The sequence below is a fragment of the Anser anser genome (assembly GCF_964211835.1).
Source record: "Anser anser genome assembly, chromosome: 6".
Taxonomy (NCBI): Eukaryota; Metazoa; Chordata; class Aves; order Anseriformes; family Anatidae; genus Anser; species Anser anser.
This window is the reverse complement of record NC_139726.1, coordinates 35,069,600-35,089,104: the sequence shown is the minus strand read 5'-3', so window position 1 is coordinate 35,089,104 and position 19,505 is coordinate 35,069,600. Positions and strand designations below refer to the sequence as shown.

The 19,505-nt window shown below is 36.7% G+C and overlaps 1 protein-coding gene across 2 annotated transcripts in view; it reads left to right on the top strand.

The window, feature by feature from the left end:
* Window positions 1–19,505, top strand: part of LOC310902060 (uncharacterized protein) — a 354,895-nt gene that overhangs the window by 119,969 nt on the left and 215,421 nt on the right. The window contains exons 5-7 of one of the 2 annotated variants that reach the window (XR_014586436.1): window positions 14,940–15,009; window positions 17,001–17,086; window positions 19,298–19,361. The exons of the other annotated variant lie outside the window; for it this stretch is intronic. The gene's annotated coding sequence lies outside the window, so the exon portion shown is untranslated. The remainder of the gene's footprint in view (window positions 1–14,939; window positions 15,010–17,000; window positions 17,087–19,297; window positions 19,362–19,505) is intronic. 2 annotated transcript variants of the gene reach the window in all.

Sequence of the window (19,505 nt, the reverse complement as noted above, 5' to 3'; positions counted from 1 at the left end):
ATTTGGTTTTCTGGACCCTGCACACTTCAAAACCTAGGAAGGGGACTATGAAAATGCAATTGATATTTTTCTGCTGCTCCTGCCTGGAGACATCCTTTTTCATGACCATCAAAATGGTCTATTTCTCCCATTTTATCCTGGGTGAGATGATGATTTTGAGAGAATCCCGTGGCTCTCCTAACCTTAATGTTATATACAGATATTAAACAAATTAAAATTCCTCTGATGATCATGGATAGAAGGAAAAAAATATTGAGGTCTCAATTAGGTAAAGAGGCAAAGCCTTTCAAATACTATGGGTAGTTCTTAAGTGTTTATAGATGCTTACTCCAGATATATTCAAAAAGAGGAATAAATGGATTTGTCAGTGTGAAAAGCATAAGAGCATGGCTTGAAGAAGGTAACATGTAGACATATGGTTCATAATACCTCTGATTGTAACTCAAAGGTGCATAAAGATATGTGATACGTTTAAACCCTTGCTTTTGTTGCATTCTCTGCAGCTAACTCATTCACTTTTTTTCTATTGAAAGTCCCTCTAAATTCAGTACTGTATTAGTGCAAAACACGGCTGAGGCATATCTTGTAGATTTTATAAGATAGGGTTATCTTGTTGCATATGTGCTTGACTATGGCTGAGCTAGACGTGATTCGGTTCATATGTAATGGGTTCAATGAGTGCCTAGTGCTTCAGATATATTGCATATGTTTGACAGAGTTGATGTGTGCATGTGTAACAAATGTGATTAGATGTCCTAGGTGTGTCCAATATGCCTAGTGTTCACTGGGTTTTTGGATGTGTGGAAACACTTAACAAATGTCCAGAAGTCTCATATTTATTGAGGACAGACTTTCAAGTGGAAAAGGATTAAATAAGGTTGTTTCTTGGTAATCTCCCTTATACCTCCTGTTCATACTGCAGATTTTGGTTGATTATGCAGTTAGTGGAAAGCACGTACTTCTAGTGCCCTGACCTTCATTATGACTATAACTGTGTGACACAACGGCTTTCTGAAGTTAAAAGCATGATCTGAAAAGACTTCAAAGCTGCTACAAAAAATTAGTATTCCTTGCAATTCCAATGCATACATCCTTAGCGGAAACAATTTTAAGACAAAATTTGCAAGTGGGACTAGGTAATCATTTGCTATTTTGTCTTGAAACTCCCAGGCTCAGAGCGAAATGTTGCTGGAAAAACAAACAAACAAACAAAACTAAAAAAAACTCAACACCATTCTGATGCGGCCATAGGATTCCAACTCATTAATTTTCTGTTAATAGAACAGTGATTAGACTAAATGAATTTGTATTCTGTTGTCCCATGAGGAAATAAGTTGTTATTATTTTTATGTAATACAGAAGTTGAGGACAGTGAAATCCCTTCAAGTTAAATGGGCATCTTCACTTTAACAAGATTTTTAAATATTTATAATTATTATTCTAAGGATCCCATATTGTCAGTGTCTGAGTGTGTGCACGTATATTATACGTATATATAAAAATGCATGTATACTATTTCTCTTTTTGTGTGATTATCTATATTCAGCTTATTATTGGCAAAGGCTCGAGGCCTAAATGCTCTTTCACCTTCCTATGGCATTGAAAGACATTATGCTTAATTTATTTTGAAGTTTTAATTTAGATTTTTTTCTTTGAGGAAATGTCACTTGAATGTCCTTAATCTGTTTAGGTTCCTGCAATATTTCTTAAATGGGAAACTGTTAGAACAGGAGGCCTGCAGAGAGGCTTAACTCATACAGGCTCCTAGGACAGCATTTCTAACCTTACAATTCATTTTGTTTCAATGCTCTTCTTAGCTTCAGTTAATTAATTCAGCTTCACTTCTCTCATCCATAAACCACCCAATGACAATTTTTTTTCTCAGTTACTTGCTATTTTGTTATTACTTGAACAGTTCATAGCCTGAGAATGTATGAAAATTTAGCCACTATAGAACTCAATGTTTATGATTTTTCTAATTTTTCTACTTTGCAAAAGCTCTTCATTGTCTATTAAGGGGTAGAGTAAGAGATGAATGATATATTCAGATGAATGCAATATTTTATGCATGATTTATATTTATGTTTTATTATAAATAATAGGTTACTATCTCTGGTTAAGATCAGTGTAATCACATGGACTGAGATTTAGGAAATAATTCAATTAATCATTTTTATTAACAGCACAATTTGCTCAAAATTTTAAGAAGTATGGATATTAGAAGCATTGCTATCTCTTTATTCTGTGTTCCCTTCTGCAAATAACTAAATAAAGAGTGATATATACTGAAGCCTAAATCATACTTCCAAAGCAATTTGAAAACCTATAGCCATTCAACTACATGACTAAGATAACTAATTGAACTCTGAAAATATTTACAGCTTGTTAGTTAACACAGTTTTTGCTTCTTACTTAATACACATGAACAAGACAAGATTTGAGATCAATGACACCAAGTAATTTAGCATTGTGATATTTACATGGGTATAACCTATGCAAATGTAATCAATTATGTGGATGGATTCATGAATATGAAATGAAATGAGTAGAAAGCTTAGATATCTTGATTTTGGAGGTGTAAGTAGAATATTAAATGAATAAATATTATATTTAAAATCAGCACAGCTGACTTACACACGAGAAACAACCAAAATTGAGCTGATGCCATGGCTTGAGTGACTTCAGTGAACAAGTTTCCTTTTTCTAGAAGAAAGGGGAGATGCTATGTAGCAGAGCTAAGCTCAGAGAACGTAGTGTTTTTATTCTGCGCAATTTGGATAAATCTTTCAGAATATTGAAGGAAATAATATGTAATCAGTTCGAGGAACAAATTGTTTTAATATTTTCAGTCTGATTGGGTATCCAGATGAGTAGGAAAAAAAATACATTGTATTTAAAGTTAAGTAATCCTGGCAAGACAGATCTCTTAGCCAAGAAAGAAAAAGTGTATAAAAGCAGTGGTAAGGAGGTGACAGATTTGAGGCCCCAAGTAATACCCAGGTATCACAGTGGTTCTAAGACTGCTTCCTGAAGTCGTGGTTCTGGACTAGGTCCGTAGAGGACTTTGGTTGCAGCACATTTTTTGGTTGCAACCCCCCCTACTGCTTGCTGAAATGGTCTCTTGAGGTTTGCAGAGTAGCTGCAAATTTAGTCTTTTTTTTTTTTTTTTGAAGTGTTTCTGATAGTTCATATCATAATTTTTCAAGTACAAAATAGCTAACTGTGGTTCTATTCTGATTTAAGAGATCATGAAAACACTGATAAATTTCCCTTTGAACAGAAGTTCAGGCTCTTGGTTGAATGCCAGTGGGCTCTCAGGAGACCAAAGTCACTGCTGCTAGAGGAAGGGTTGGATTAGTGCAGGAACAAGGGTGGAGTACAAGAATAGCAAAGTGGGTAAAGAGCCCTAAAATTGTGCCAAAAAAAAAGGAATCTAAGAGAAGGCAAGAATGTTAATGCTGGATAACATCTATGAATTGCATTAGAGCTAGTTTTGATTTATTTTCATCACTGACCTTAGACCATAAAATTAGAATATGCTAATCAAAAGGTACTGTTCAAGTCGGGGGGAATAATCAGTATAGAAGAGCATTAGTATATTGTGTGGGAAAATCTGAATGATGTGAAGTGGTGGAGAAATAAAGGGGAGAAATTCAATATTAAGAAATGAAAGATTATCAACTGTTACGAATATTACAGAGGGGGCATCTGTGAGTCACTGTTTATCAGTTGGAGGGGTTGAGAAGGATGGTATGAGCATGTTTAGGAGTTGTGGTGTGGGAAGAAGTCACAGATAGAATGTGATGTTGTGGTGGTTTTACCCTGCTAGGCAGCTGAACACCACAACAACTCTCTCACTCCCCCTCCTTAGATGAGGAGGGGAAGAAGTAAAGGAAAGAACAACTCACGGGTTGAGATAAGGATGACTTAATTAAAGGGAAGAAAAAAAATTATTAAGGAAAGATTATTATTAATTAAACAATTTAACTAAACAATTAACAATTTAACTAAAGGGGAAAAAAAGGAAAGGGGAAAAGGGAGGGGGAAAGGGAAAACTAAACAAAACAAGTAAAGGCTATGTGGAAGTGCAGAGGAAAGAAATTACTCTCTGCTTCCCACAAATGAGCGATGCTTGACCACGTCCTTGAAGCAGGGCCTCAACGCACGTAGCCGGTGTTCGGGAGGAGGACAGACGTTTTCACAACGAGAGCCCACCCCGCCCCTCTTCCTCCTTTTTCCACCTTTTACTGCTGAGTGTGACATCAGGTGGTATGAAATATCTCTTTGGTTGGTTTAGGTCAGCTGCCCTGGTGATGTTTCTTTTCTCACATCTTTGCCCACCCCTAGGGGGGTTAGAGAGAGTCCTGATGCTGTGCCAGCACTGCTCAGCAGCAGACACAACACTGGTGTGATACCATTGCTGTTTTAGCTACGAGTGCAGAGCACAGCACTGTATGGGCTGCTGCAGGGAAAGTTAACATCCCAGCCCGACCCAGTACAGATGTGCAAGTCCAGGTCTGTTTTCCATGAAGGTGAATACAAACTGTAATGAGTGAAAGGACAACCAAAAGGAGCACCTATTTAGTTGCCCTGTGACTGTGGTGGTAATGAATTTTTAAAACACAAGATTATTCTGTGTAGCTATGTATTTATCAGTAAGTAATGAAGTTAATACATCCAATACATTTACATAGTGCTTAAATTGTTTGCCTTCGTTATTTATTAAAACATTTTAGGTTTCCTGAGTGTATTTTTCCTGCAGGTACAATGTAACTATAATAAATTACCATTTGAATGAATATTTATAATACAACAATGCCCTCAGTGCTGCAACACATATTAGTCATGCTACTGGTTAGAGCTTCTATGAGTATTTCACTAATGTGCGATTTTGTTATGCTTTGACTTACATTAAACAGTTCAAGATAAATGCAACCGTTTATTCTTTGATTTGAGAACAGTCCTCTTTTGTAGTTTAGGGACATTAAGGATGCATTTTTAAGGGACTAATAAGGGACTAATAAGGGACTAATGAGCAGTAATACTTGTTAGTATTCTGACTTCATAGTTGGTACTCCAGTTATCTACTTCATTTCTACTTGTTCTTACACCAGGATTCAGGGTTCAGCAAAGTAAGTTGCGCATACTGGATCACCCCTGGCTGCTCTCCAGCCTGTTAGGCACATTTCAAATGTTCTTGTAGATGTAGTTCAGTTTTTTGGCTTTTTTTTTGTAGTCTCAAGAACGTAATTGTACAGGGAACTGTAGACACGCAGTTTTTTTTTTTTTGTGTGGCACAGATAATGCACATGTGCAGAAACTAAAACAATCTAGAGACAGTCCTTGTGACAAAAGAAACAAAGGCAAGAGTCAAAAGAGGGGTGTTGCTTTTATTTCATCTTTAGTGGCTCTTTTACACCGCCAATGGCAGATTATGGAATATAAACTTTGTGAACCAGCCTGGTGGGGTGGCTGAGCTTTCTAACCTGGTCACTCACTGTGCCACAGCACCCTGTATTTCTAAGGGGTCAAGAAGAACTGTTTTTATTTCTTTATCCATTCACTGTGCCGTATCTGTCTTCCTCAACTTCTAATGAAATGTTTGATGTCCATATTCAAGACAGCGCCATGCTGTTCCAGAAGTGCTGACATCCTGAATTACGTTCTGTGCAGCACTGTGCATCTCTGATGCACTGAAATGTTTAGGAATTAATTTTTTTTGCAGAGCTGGGAGGGAAAAATGAATGAGTGATGCAAACAGAAAACAGTACTGATAAGTAAAGAATTAAAAGCCCCCAGACTGTTTGTTTACCTTCGTTATCTGCAAGTTTCAACATATCTGCAACAATTGTGTTCACCACTATAGGTGAATCAAGTACGGACTAGTTTGAACACTGGAAGTATAATTTCCCAGTTGCCACACTGCTTACAAACAAGAAGAGGCTGAGTTGTCACACCAAGCAGGTAATGTGATGCCTGTGAAAATGAAAGCCCTGTGCTCACAGTGTGAAGCTGTACAGTTAGGACAATAGTTCCAGGTCTGTTCTAATACCTTTAATTGTCATGTGTTTCATCTAGACATTGAAGCAACAAATGTTTAAGTCCTCAAAAGTAAATGTGGCAATACACAAAATTCAAAGCTTTTCTTTGAAATTTGGAACTAAAGATAACACCAGAATAAATATACTCCAAGAAACTACCTGTCTGTGCATTGTCAAATACAAATTGTTAGAAAAGAAAAAATGCTGCAGTTGAACTTCATAAAAGTTTACAGCTTAGAACGAGGGAACAAATGATCATCATGTCAAGAAAGACAACATTTTGCACTATTTAGAAGCTTGTCTAAATATTTGGCTTCACAGCACTGAGTGCCATGTTTTTGCATCTAAAACATATGCAAATTTGTAGGTTTTCTGTTTTTTTTTTTCCTGTTGTCTTCTCCTAAGCAAAGTATACAGATGAGAAATGCAAATACTTGAGTCAATGTGGATACACAGTTGCCTATGTATTACCTCATTGCTTTGTGACCGCCTCTAGCCATGCTGAGTGATTACTCTAAATGTTCACAATTAACATCACAGGTGGAAGAAAACTTATAAATAATCTAACAATATCAGAGACCATAATTTTCCTAGCTATAAACAGAACTCCTGTTTTGTATGTGTTATGATTGGAGAAGAGCAGGAGATGGGTGTTTACTTGCTCAGACCTTCGCTCTGTCCCAGAGTACAGTGGAAATGATAGATCACTTAGGATGCCATTAGCTCTGCCTGAAGTAGCAAGCTAATGCAAGGTAAATTGGAGACCTGAGTTTAATCCAGAAATGGACCAAGAGACATAAGGTAGTACTTAGGAACCGTTACACTGGCTCTGCAGAAGGTAGTGTGCCACAGAATTTGGAGATGGAGCACCAGATGCCCAAACAACTGAACCTGATGTTCAGTTCATTATTCCTAATAACCCAGAACTATTCTTATATAAACAACAAAACTCATATATGGAGGTTCCTGGAGAAAGCAAATCTCTTTTCTTTCATTCACGGTTGCTTCCTAGTGCTTCTGGCATTTCAGAACTCTTGTAGTCAGTAATCAACATGCGTTAATTTTAAACACAATCTTTTAAGATAACTGTTGAGCAAAGTCTGCTGCTACTCACAGGTGGAACAGAAAGGTTGTGCTTTTTATAAGTTGGTAAAATGCTTTTATTTATTGAGCTTTTCTTACAAGCTTGGATTTGGAGACCCCAAATGCTTCAAAGGAATTCTATAAAATGCTTGACATGGTGCAATTGCCCCATGTAAGCTGGTGACAAGGTTAAATTCTTCAGCAGGGTTCAGAAACATGCAAGATGAATTCCACAGCCCTGTTGTTGCATGGCACGTAATAAAATTGTGGACTTGTACCTACCTTTGTGGTAGAAGTTCAAGTAGCTAGTCAAAAGCATAACCTGGAATAGGTGCACTTCTAACATCCAAAGAAACTTGATTCCTCCCATTTTAATGGTACTTAATTTCAATACAGACATATTTATTCTGTCTTGTTTTTAACGTATTTTACAGATCTATATTTTCAGTTATTCTATATTATTTATTTCATATTATATATTAAATTATTTCTATACTACAGTTTCCATATATCTTGTTTTTTTTTAGCTGCTTCAATTCATTGAGTTTTGTTTTTGTCATGTTTACACTGTAAAATTTGTGTGAAATCAAAAAAACACAGGTTTTGATCAAATAGCTGTTAAATTTCTTCCTTTCATTCTTGTTTCTTTACTAATATTTTTGTTTCCCTCTGATATCTTTAAGGCTTTTAATTCAGCTGTTGATGATTTTTCAGCCATCCGTTTCCCCCGACATTGACTTCCTTGTTACTCTTTCTCCTCCTATGGCCCTTTGTACAGCAGTCACACACAAGTGCTTTTCTTGTATATTCCATTGTATCTGCTTGATTTTCCAAACATAATTCTGAAGAAGCCAAAGAGCTGTTAGCTTCTACAGAACAAAAAAACACATCAACTGATGTAAGCAATATCTTTTCAAGATAAATTAGAGATCTTGGTTTATTTTGTGCCTAAAATTCCCTAAGGCAATGCTATTTGTGAAGTATTTGTGATAGCAAATCATTTTTTTTATATTACACTCACTTCTCCCTCATAACTACTAACTCAGATGTCTACCTAGGAAAATGGGCAATTCCTGTAGCTAAACATTGCCATTCAATTATTTTTCTACTTTGCTCAGTTTTGTCCACTTCAGAATGGCAGTTTATGCTTTGTAATGTTGCTATAAGTATTTTCGAGAGATGGAGAAGTTATAAATAATTTGTAAACCTTTCACTTAAGCATACATCATAAACAGAGCGGTAACTTAACTTTCGGGAAAGATGTTAATTTGTATAATCACAAATAAAAGTTGTGCATTCAGTAAGTTTCTTAAAGTTGATGGGAGAAGATACTTGTTGACAATGCAGATAGAGCCTACCTCTGAGTTGACAGATGATGACTTAAGTGTATGCACAACATCATCTCTTTTTGGCATATATCTTAACCTAATGTCAAATCGCAGAAGCACTGCTTACTGTAAGAGTTTTATAACAAAAATAGACTAGAGTATTTACTTCTAAGTTCTTGTTATAAGCTGATTCAAAATCAGTTGTGAAATGAATTTTGATGTTACAAATGTCAAATACAGCCAGTGTTTCTGTGCTCTTAATGTCACCCTGACATAGTCTGATTGAGACATCTTCTGTAATCATTATTGTTCATTAAGATTTCATTTTTTAAGTGTCTTTACAGTGATTGCAAAATTTTATGCCTTTCTGTGAAAGAATAAAAAAAATTGTTACAGAAAAGCCAAGACTAAATGGGACTGTGGAATCAGAGATGCAAGTGAGCATTGAAAAAAACAAAACAAAAAAACAACACTGAAACACCAAAAGTTAAATATGTAGGAGATAAAACCTGACGTGGTAACACGGCTACAGATGTGCATAAATCAGTCTCATATCAAAGATGTTAGCAGTGGTGTTTACTGTGAAATACAGATGAAGACACTTGTTTTTCTAATAGTGTCATTATAAAGATTTCGGTGTGTTCTGTATACTTAAGCCTTGAGACGACTTGCTTCTTGGTTTAAGACAATATATTAAAATCATTACCTGTAAATAGTAAGCATTAATTTTTGTTCAGTTCATCTGTCTTCCTTTGGGTAGAAGCTGTTACATCACCAACCTGTCACCTCATTCCATGCTTCCAGCAGGCTTGAAGGAAATGGCACGGTCTGCTTGTGAAGTGTTACTCCCAGGGAGTACTGGAGGTCCAGATCATACCTGCGAGCAGCTGTTCTTAAACTTACTAGAATGTTTTTTTTACCAAGTGTTTCTTTTTCTGCTGTTTGCTGCAGAAGTCATTTGGAAGGGAAGAGAATTTCAAAATGAATTAATTCCAAGTGTTTATCAGGGACAGAATAATGGGGACTCAAGGTGGAGGTGTAAAGCCAGCTATCTTCTGCTGTGCTGTTATTTACCAGCTACAATGTGTTGTCTGTCTCTGCAGACTCCAAAGTAACAGAACAAAAAACAAAAAAAAGTGATGTCTGTTATGGTGATCTTAATAGCCAGCCTACGCTGGGTCTTGAACCTCTGTGCCTATCAATATGTTCTGTGCATCTCCAGTTTTACTGTAACATTGGTGCTACTTGACAAAAGGGAGAGAGAACACTGATTCTGGCTGTCTGGTTTGTATTTTCTCACTGCAGTGCAGTATTTCAAATGATTGATTCATGCATTACACTGCTTATATGCTCCAGCCGGTTCACTTGCTATTACCTCATTTATTTGACTGACAAAGTAGACAAGTGATGGCTGCCTCGGGGTTAACTCACTGCTTCATAGGAGGATGATAGAATCTGGTATGCATGCTGTGTATGCAGATGAACAAAACCGTAGGTGTCTTTTCCCACATTGTGGGAAATTGTGTTACATTTCCTCTCACCCTCCTACCTTTTGGAGTTTGAGTTATTTAACTCTGCACATAAAAAAATAAATAAATCCTATCTCAGTTTGGAGCAGTACAAAATAAAAGGAGTTTGGAGTGTACAGAATAAAACTGAGAACCCAAAAAGGCACTAGGTTTCTATGAGTGTTAGGGATATTTATTGAGGTTCTCTTTAATAATAATAATTTTTAAAAGCTGCATGTGCATCAGGCTGTATTTATCTTATCTGCCACCTGTTCACTGGCAGAGCTGAGGGAGTGTTCATGCCACAACACTGTTCATTGCGATGGTGTAATTGCTGGGAAAGCGTAACACTGAACCTGGTGCAGAATCATTATTTTGACATTGCATACTGGTCAATAATACAGTTAGGTATTAAGGAGAAAAAGACTTCTGTTATGAAGAACCCGATGTTTAATAAAAGAATTCTATATTCCCCTCTGTGGAATTCAGGAGCAAGTATGCACTAAAACTCAAAGTAGGGCCCTGAGGAAATGAGGAACTCTACTCATCTGGGGCAATGCACTCCATATGCCTAATTTTGCAATATTAAATCATGCAGCACTCTTGTGAAAATTCATTCATCTCAGCAAAGATGGTTGGGTGGGTCCTTGGATATTTAGATATTTTCCACGTTGTTGGTCTCTAGAGATGTGTTTTGAAGTCCATCTTTCTGTACATATACAAATGAGTGTTTTGAGGTATCAATTTGTGACTACTTTTGGTTTGGGAAATTATTTACCACTCTCTCTCACGTCAGTATTCTATTTAGAGAATCTTGACTTTTGCTGGCTGTACTGTCTTCTAACCAAAAGAAGTAATAACTTGTGAAAAATATTATTGCCCCTGCTCAGAAGCTTAAATTGCAACATACTGCCGTGCTTTCTGAAACTGCAGTCAACATGTTCTTGTTTCTTAACAAAATAATATTAAATCAACACTTGCAATCTATGGATTAACAAAGTAAAGAAATAAAAGTATACCCAATATATAGTTTTACATTTACAATGTATTGATGGCCTGTGATGAAACGAGTGGTACTCATGTGTTTTCCTGTCAATTCTGACTCTGCAGAGTCTGAACCTTTACCGTGTGACAGAATGCATGTACACATAAAAAATTCAAATAATGATGATAGCTATAATTATCCTGAATTGTTTAGTATTTTTTATTCTTTTGGCATCAGTTTAAGGGGAAACTATTTCCACTAGATTGGATATTAAAACTTGAATCTGAATAGCCTAGCCAAAAATGAAAAAGGAATCAAGTAACACTTGATACTGTTTGCCTTCTTTGGTACATTTTGGTAATAAGAGACTTGTGTGCAGAATGTCATTAAATGCACATAAAAAGAAAGGATGGTAAGAATGCTTGATCCAAAGCCATAGCAATATCTAGTATTGCTTAAAGCACAGTATGAAAATCTCATTGCATTTTTGCTCCTCTAAGTAATAGTTTTTGTTTGGCTGGATCACGTTTGGCAGGTGTTTGACTGGAAATGATAAAACCTCAAGTAGTCTAGGGAGTAAAAGGGCTGCCAGAGACTAAATACCAGCAAATTCATACTGGAAATAGAGGACAAGTTTATAGTAAAGAAAGTAATGAATAATTTTAATTACTATGAAAATTGTTGCTTGGCTTTCTGACTTGAAAGAATGGTTGTGTACCAAAAATTTACCATCTTTTTGTAACAACATTGCTGAGTCTAACAAAATATTTTAATGCTCCTTATAAAGCTTGCTTCCTTAAACCTCCTAAGCTAAACAACACTAGGACTTCTCCATTAAAAGCAGTTTTATTATAATATTTTGTTCTGGAAAAAAAAAAAAAAAAAGGCTTGCAGCCATAACATTTGAAATTTTATGTAAAAGTAGTATTATGTAGTAAGTGCCAGTCATTTCTTGCACTTACAGAGTGAGATGAGCTTATATAGGTAAAAATGAAGTAGAAGGAAGAGGTCAGGTTTTTCGATCACGTAGCCAAGACTTGGGGGAAAAAGTATAAAATAACCATGCTTGTGGGTTAATAGCCTCTTTTAAAATTCAGGCTGGTGAGAGGGTTCACATACCTTTGGAATGTCTTTCAATAAGTATGTGAAAGAGCAGATGTTCTATGAAAATATAAACTAACATACAAAGCAGTGATTGATAACAAGGAAAGCTGAATGTGGCCTCTATTCCTTTGAAATTTATTATGACTAGTTCGTGACAAAATTATATTAAACTAATTAAACTATTGCTTTTTATATAGTACAGCTTATTATTTCAATATATTTTTGCTTCTTGCATTAGGTATTTAGATGTTATTATTTGTCTTTAGATATTAAAAACTTGAGTAGTAGGTTTCAGAGACCACCTGCAGGAGCCATATGGTAAGAAGCCATAAATAGACTTATTCCTTTTGTCTGAAGGTAGACATTTGCTTGAATATCACCTGCAATTCCCACAGTCAAAATTGAAATGACTGGCTCATCAGTAATGATTGTATTGGAAGACACAACAGTCACCTACCAGGATTTTCTCTACTGTGTATTTTTGTAATAAAATGCTTGAAATCGTCTTAGTAATATGAAGTATAATGAGCTAGCAGTCTGGTTATGATCTACCAGAGTTGTTATTGAATGGTCTTTTCAGTGTTTTGTGTACTGAATAGGTGCGGTCTAAGATGGTATCTCATATTACTTCATGGAAAACCGTTGAGGTCAGAAAAAAAATCAGCAAAGATTCATTCATTTATTCACTATTCTTTCTCTAGGCATCCCAATTCACTCGATTTTCTACCTGTATATAGTTTAGTTATGAGTCACAGACATGATGTCTGTGCATTATTTTTGTGAGTTGCTAATTTTATATATTGCAAATATTGTGTAATTTGCATACTTCCTTCTGCAAAGAAGATCATGTTTTTGGTGCTTTGGAGAAACCTATTGAGCAACTCTGTGCTCTCTCTTTACTCACGTTATACTGTCTTTCTGCATGGAAAGGCTCTGGAAGCTTATTCATATGTGACCGCAACGTGACCACAAATCATAAGGTAAAATAATGGAAGACTAACTTCACCGGGCTGAAGTCATGATCAGGAATGTATTTATTGGGATAGGTTAACACTATGGTAACTTAAACCTGAAATTCCACTACTAAGAAATGCATTGGGAAGTGTATGGTGATCCAAAAGCAGCCTGAAGACAAATCCAGTCTGTCTGTCTTTGGGAAGGTTTCCATCCTAAAGTTGCTGAGAGCCAGTCCCCCAAGGTATGTACAAAATTGAATATGGAGAAGTTGGAGGGAAATGTTCCTTCTTCAATAAGAGAAGGAAAATACCAAATGTATCCTAAACTGAAGAAGGAAACTACTTGAATGTACCACTTCAGAGTGGATAACAAGGCTCATGGGGAAGAGTTCAAAGAATATGAGAAACAAACTGGACTAAAAGGGCAACAGTGACTGGTCACAAACCTGATGTCCATAACCGGTAACCTGTCAGTAGCTGAGGCTCCATTTTAGGGCCAGTTCTCTTTCATAAATAACTTAGATGCAGAACTTGAAAGTATACTAAGGTTGCAGGTGATGCTAAACTGGGAGAAGCTTTACACTCCCTTGAGTGTAAGGAGGCCTTGCAGAGAAATTTTGACAAATTAAAGAGCTGGGCAGTCACCAACTGCATGAGGTTCAACAAGAGCAAGTGGTGGATTCTGCAATCCTGGGACATATCTGGGACGGGGCAACCCTATGTACCTGTACAGACTGGGGGATGATAGCAGCCACGTGGAAGGGGATCTGGGGTTCTGTTTGACAGCAAGTTGAACATGAGCCAGCAGTGTGCCTGGCAGCCAAAAGGACTGAATGTACCCTGGGGTACCTCAGGCACAGCACTGCCAGCTGGTTGAGGGAAGGGATTGTCCAGCTCTGCACTCGTGCGGCCTCATCTCTAGTATTGTGTGCAATTTTGGGCACCACAGTATAAGACATAAAACTACTAAGTGAACCTCCAAAGGAGAGGTATGAAGATGGTGAAGGGTTTAGAGAGCAAGACTAATGCAGAGTGGCTGAATTCATTTGGATTGTCTAGCCCTGAGAAGAGGCGACTGAAGGGAGGCCTCACAGCGGCCTGCAGCTCCCTCATGAGGGGAGTGGAGGGGCAGGCGCTGAGCTCTGCTCTCTGGGGACAGTGACAGGGCCTGAGGGAACGGCATGGAGCTGGGACAGGGGAGGGTCAGGCTGGGTGTTAGGAAAAGGTTCTTCACTGAGATGGTGGAACAGGCTCCCCAGGACAGTGATCATGGCCCTAAGTCTGTCAGAGCTAAAGAAACATTAGGGCAATGCTCTGAGTCACGTGGTTCAGTTTTTGGGTGGTCGATTTTTGTGGAGTCAGGAGTTGCAGTCAGTGATCCTTGTGAGTCCCTTCCAACTCAGGATAACTCTATGATTCAGTATTGATACTCTCAAAATCTAGAGGGTAGGCCTAAGTGCCAGTTTTACTTCAGGTAGGAGAATGGTTTTGTTGGAGAAAATCTACGTGATTAGTTAAATCAAAAAAGTGTAACCAAGTAAGCCCTTGTGCCAGACCTTGAGGACTTCTTGTGCCTCTTTTTGAATATAGCTCAACCTCACTGAAAGAGTGACTGTTGAATAAATTTGTTTATTTGTTGCTGGAAAATAAAAGATACAGTGACAGTGATGAGATAATGACGAGGCTTCTAAGACACCACCAGAAATAATGCTGTAAATTCACATTCAGTCAAAACAGATGCATTACTGAGCTGCTGAATTTTTATCACAAGAGAAGTCGCTTGTGTTATTCTTGTGATCTCTGAGATGTTACCAAGCTGTTGTATTGAGCATTAAAACTGCAGCAATGTCTGTGACTAAAAGACAGAAAATCTAAGGCCAAATGAAACAGACACAGGGCTTCTAACTCAAAAAGACCTTCTGCTGTACCCACAGATACCTCAGAATCTGCTTGATGGCAGCTGTGTATCAGAGAATGAGAAAGGAATAATACATCCTCTAAGGTGTAAGTAAGAAAAATTAATTGTTTTCTATATCCAAGACAGGAGAAGGAATGGTTTGCAATGGTTAAGTCTCTTGAGAAACTGCTACCTTGTTTTTGTGGGAAGCATTTTAGTACAGATACAATTCTGAAATAAGATGCTGTGAAGAAAGAATTCAAAATGTGTGAGGGTAATTTTTTTTTTCTTACAAACTTATGGCATGCAAATAGAAACGCTGACAAGCAAAGGTATCAGTATTGCTGTCCAGGAGAATTCCCTTACAAGACAACACTACAGTGTTTCACACAGGGAGAGAATCCTTGGATTTCTATAGGAGTAATGTATGACAGATCGTAGAACTAGACAGCTTACTTACTTCCAGCCTTGTATGTGCTACACTGAAAGCTATGGCCTAGAAAGAGAGCCAAGAGGAAAAACACTTGTCTGCCGTAGTCTGGCTGTGGCACTTCTGGGCTTGATGGAGCCTTTGGCAGGGCAAGGGACATGATGAAGACTTGGATAGAGCTGACCACTCAGTGGGAAGAAAGTCAAGGCAGTTAAGTAGGAGAGTCTTGAGAGGATCAGGGGATGTTACTTGCAGCACTACTAGCCAAACCTCAGAAGTGAAGAAATGAAGTCTTTCCTGTACATCCACAGACATTACTTTTTGGTCTTTGTTCAACTAAGGCAGTCTGAAAGCTGCCGAACTGCAAAGGAAAATCAGAGCAAAGGCCTTACCCCTTACAGAGACAGAGAGAACAAGGACCTTTATTTTCAAACAGTCTTAAATTTTCCACTGAGGATTTTTTTTTTTTTCCTACTTAAAGTTACGCTGCTCTAAATGGCTTCTTTTATGTTCTATAAAAACCTTGCTGCAGCTGCTGAAAGAAAGGCTTGCTTCAAAGAAACAGAAACAGCCAGGAAGGGGACAAGCCTTCCCACATCAAATGTATGACTGATTAAGGGTCAGCTACTGTCTTTGCCCATAATGTTGAACTTTTAGTTTTCAATTACGATCTTGGAAATCAACAGGTTCTTTTACTTCATGTACTGTTACAGAGTTGTTCAGGTTTCACTTTTACATCCTTTTATTTCCCAGAAAGCAAAAACTATGTAATTGTGGCTACAGGGTTACATGCACCTATTTACAGAAAAGGTAATATTTTAGTATATATGCTCTTTCAGTTAGGCTATTAGGAAAGATTCATAATTTGACAGAAGAAATGAAGACCTTGGAATCCATCTCACTTAGTAGGTTAACTAAGATCATCAGAGTCCTCAAAGTTGTCCAAGATGAACTTCTCTTTGAGTATATTCAGACAAACGATCCTATTGCTGCTAAACATTAGTAGGCACATGGTAGATGATCAAGATTTCATTTCCTTTGGAGGTGAAAAGATGGCCGTCTGTTTCTAACAATGTACCTAAGGGAGCCTGCAATTGGGGTTGAGTTGATTACCAGGTATAATAAGAACCTTTCCTTAATTCATTTACATATTACATTTAGTATTGTATTACTTGAATTCTGCTAGCATTTCAAAAGACTGGAGATGAACCTAATTATCAGGTGGATCTTTTCCTAAGGGTCGCCATTTCGGAATGTCTGAAAAAATATACATTTTTTTTGAGTTTTTCATACTAAGCTTATAGGATTCTTCCTTTCTACAGACAAGGTAGTATACACATAATGAGAGGATTGCTGAATTGTTCTGTCAGAAGACTATGGGATATTTCAAGACTAATTTCTGAAACCTTTCCTTACCTCCAGAGAAACTTTATCTTGATTGATATGAAATCCTGTCTGACAATGAAATTAGTAAATCTCATTTAAATACATAAAGTACAAATTCTGTTACTAAATCTGTGTGGTAGAACTTGGTTCATGCAAGTTTGGGAAAAGAAAATTTATTTTTTACTTGACTTTATAAAAAGCTGAAGATTATGTAGTTAAGATATTCTATGTGCTAATTACAACTTTTAAACCAACTAACCACTGTCAACCATATCTCACTAGGGTGAAGACATCTGTGATAATTTGCCAATTCCATGACCTTCAGCAGTTGTGCAGAGGAAATGAGCTTTTGCATGATAACTAGGCAGGTAATCTCAACTCTTATATGTTCTGTTGAGCTGCAACCTGTTAGATAATCAATATGCATATGCAAATTACTCACAACTTTGGCATCTCTTGAGTGGTAGGAGTGTCACTGCGGGGAGTTGTAGTAGGGTGGGGAGTTGGAGTTAGGAGAGTAATAGTGGTGCACTGGGGAGAATTAAAAGACAACATAAATGTGTAAGAAATTTCATTAACTCACGTGTTCTCCGAACAACAAAGTGAAGCTACTAGCAAATAATTGCTGAACAGTATAAAATGGGATGCAATGTCAATGACTTTTTATTTAATTGAAAATATTATTAATTAAAAGATAAATTCATTTCTTTCTCCATCCTTGCAGCTTGTGGACAACTAGATTTTTGCTGTCATAAGACTTTTTCTGATGTTTTTTATTACTTCTAATCCTAATTTTTAAACACCTTCTGTTTATGCAAACTATAAGAAAGAAAAAAATTATTTTAGAAATATATATTTCAAATATTTCAACATATTTCAAATATATTGAAATATATTTTAAATGTGCCTATATATTCATAACTGATGCCATTTCTGCTTTTCAGGCTATCACTCTGTGGGCCATAATAATAGTGAACTTTTTACATAGCTTAAAAAAATGCACAATGCAAGCTACAGAGACAGGAAAGTCTGCAAATTACTTTAAAAAGAAAACATTAAGTAAAGAGTAATAGTTGGTATTATTTAGAAACCTGAAAATTAAACCACCTTTCTGTAGCTAGCCACTGACCTGAATTTATAATGTCCTTACAGATGTGTGCAGAGGTTTAGGACCCCACAGTAAATAACAGTTGTTGAATGTTTGCCTTGGCGATGAAACTAGTGTTGCTATACCAAAGCTCAGTAGAGGCATGCTATTTAGAAAAATTAAGGGCATGAAAATGGGCCTCGGTACTTACTATAGAATATCTGAAATCTACATTACTGTCTTTAAAAAAAAAAAAAAAAGCCAATTTGTGGATCAAATATATGTTTGTGGCAAAAAAAAATAGTTTTTACTTCATTTTGATCAATGTTCCTTTGATGTGAATTGTAACCACTGGGTCAGAGCAAAACAAGCAGGTAATGTAAGTCAGGTTTGCTTAGTCAGTTTGTCTGAAGTGAAGAAAGTGGCTGTGACCACTAATTTTTGCATTTGTGATTTTCTCATTTTTGATGTTTGCGCTGGGCTCTACTGCTGATAGTTGCCTCAGGGAATGCCTGGGGAGATGGTACTGCAGCGAGATGGAGGCAACATCTGCCATACTAGTTTTGCCTTTCTTCTGCATACCATGATTCTCTTGGCATGTGACACATGTAAAACAACTAAGTATATTTTACATTATATACAGCAATTAAAACTTAAACACACTGTGCTTTTAGTAAAGAAAATTTAACGTTCATTAATCTCTGTGCTACAGTTAGGTGTAGATTGCAAAAAGAGAGCCACAAATGGCTCACAATCTACATCTGAGTAGATAATTTACAATGGTTAGCATATCTGATGAGTAAGATAAAAGTTTGCCTGAGCTGTCACTCTTCTAAAATTAAAGCCAGGTATCTTCAACAGATGTGTCCTCAGGGTCAGCCTCAGCTTACTGATACCCAATATAAAAGACTGTTGAGTTACTATCTGCAGCCATACATAATTTTAATATATAATACATCCTTAGTCTCTGAAGATACTCCTGATTTTCAACCTAATATACTCATTGAGCTATTTTTTGTATTACCATGCAAAAGTAAAAACAACTTTGCAGTTCCATTTTTGAACTTTATGTATTTTCTTATATAAGTTTACTAATAGACCAGCTAATTTTGAAAGGAAGGCTGAGTTTCAAGTGAATTATTATGATCAATTACAATTTCCCTAAGGCTTTAACATGCAATAAGATGCAGTATAAATTATGAGCAATGCTCTCATACTCTGGAACTTCAAAAATTCAGTAATGGATTAGAGTGAACATAATGTATGGAATACATGGTGCATATTAGGAGTGTTGTCCTCATGCCTGAGTATTGCAAACCGGGACCACTTCTGTTTAGGTTTCAGAGCAGGAAAATCACATTGTTTGAATCTGATATATAATATTTTTTTTTTAATAAAAATAAAATCACCAAGCTCCATCATCACCAAGCTATGATGAAGCTCAAAACATTCTGTCCTATTTTTTGTAAATTTATTTTCTGATTTTTCCTAGGAAGTCAAAACTAATCTAAAGAAAGCATACTGAAGAACTGAAGTAACCTGGCTTGGTGAATGAAGTGAGTACTCAAAAGACTGATAGAAAGCCAGCATCTACCTATAAATGAAATAATCTCTAGGTGTCACCCTGGGAAGTTGTTCTAAGCTTATTGTGACAGGAATTGCTAATAAATAATAATAAAAAAAAATAATCCAAGGACATT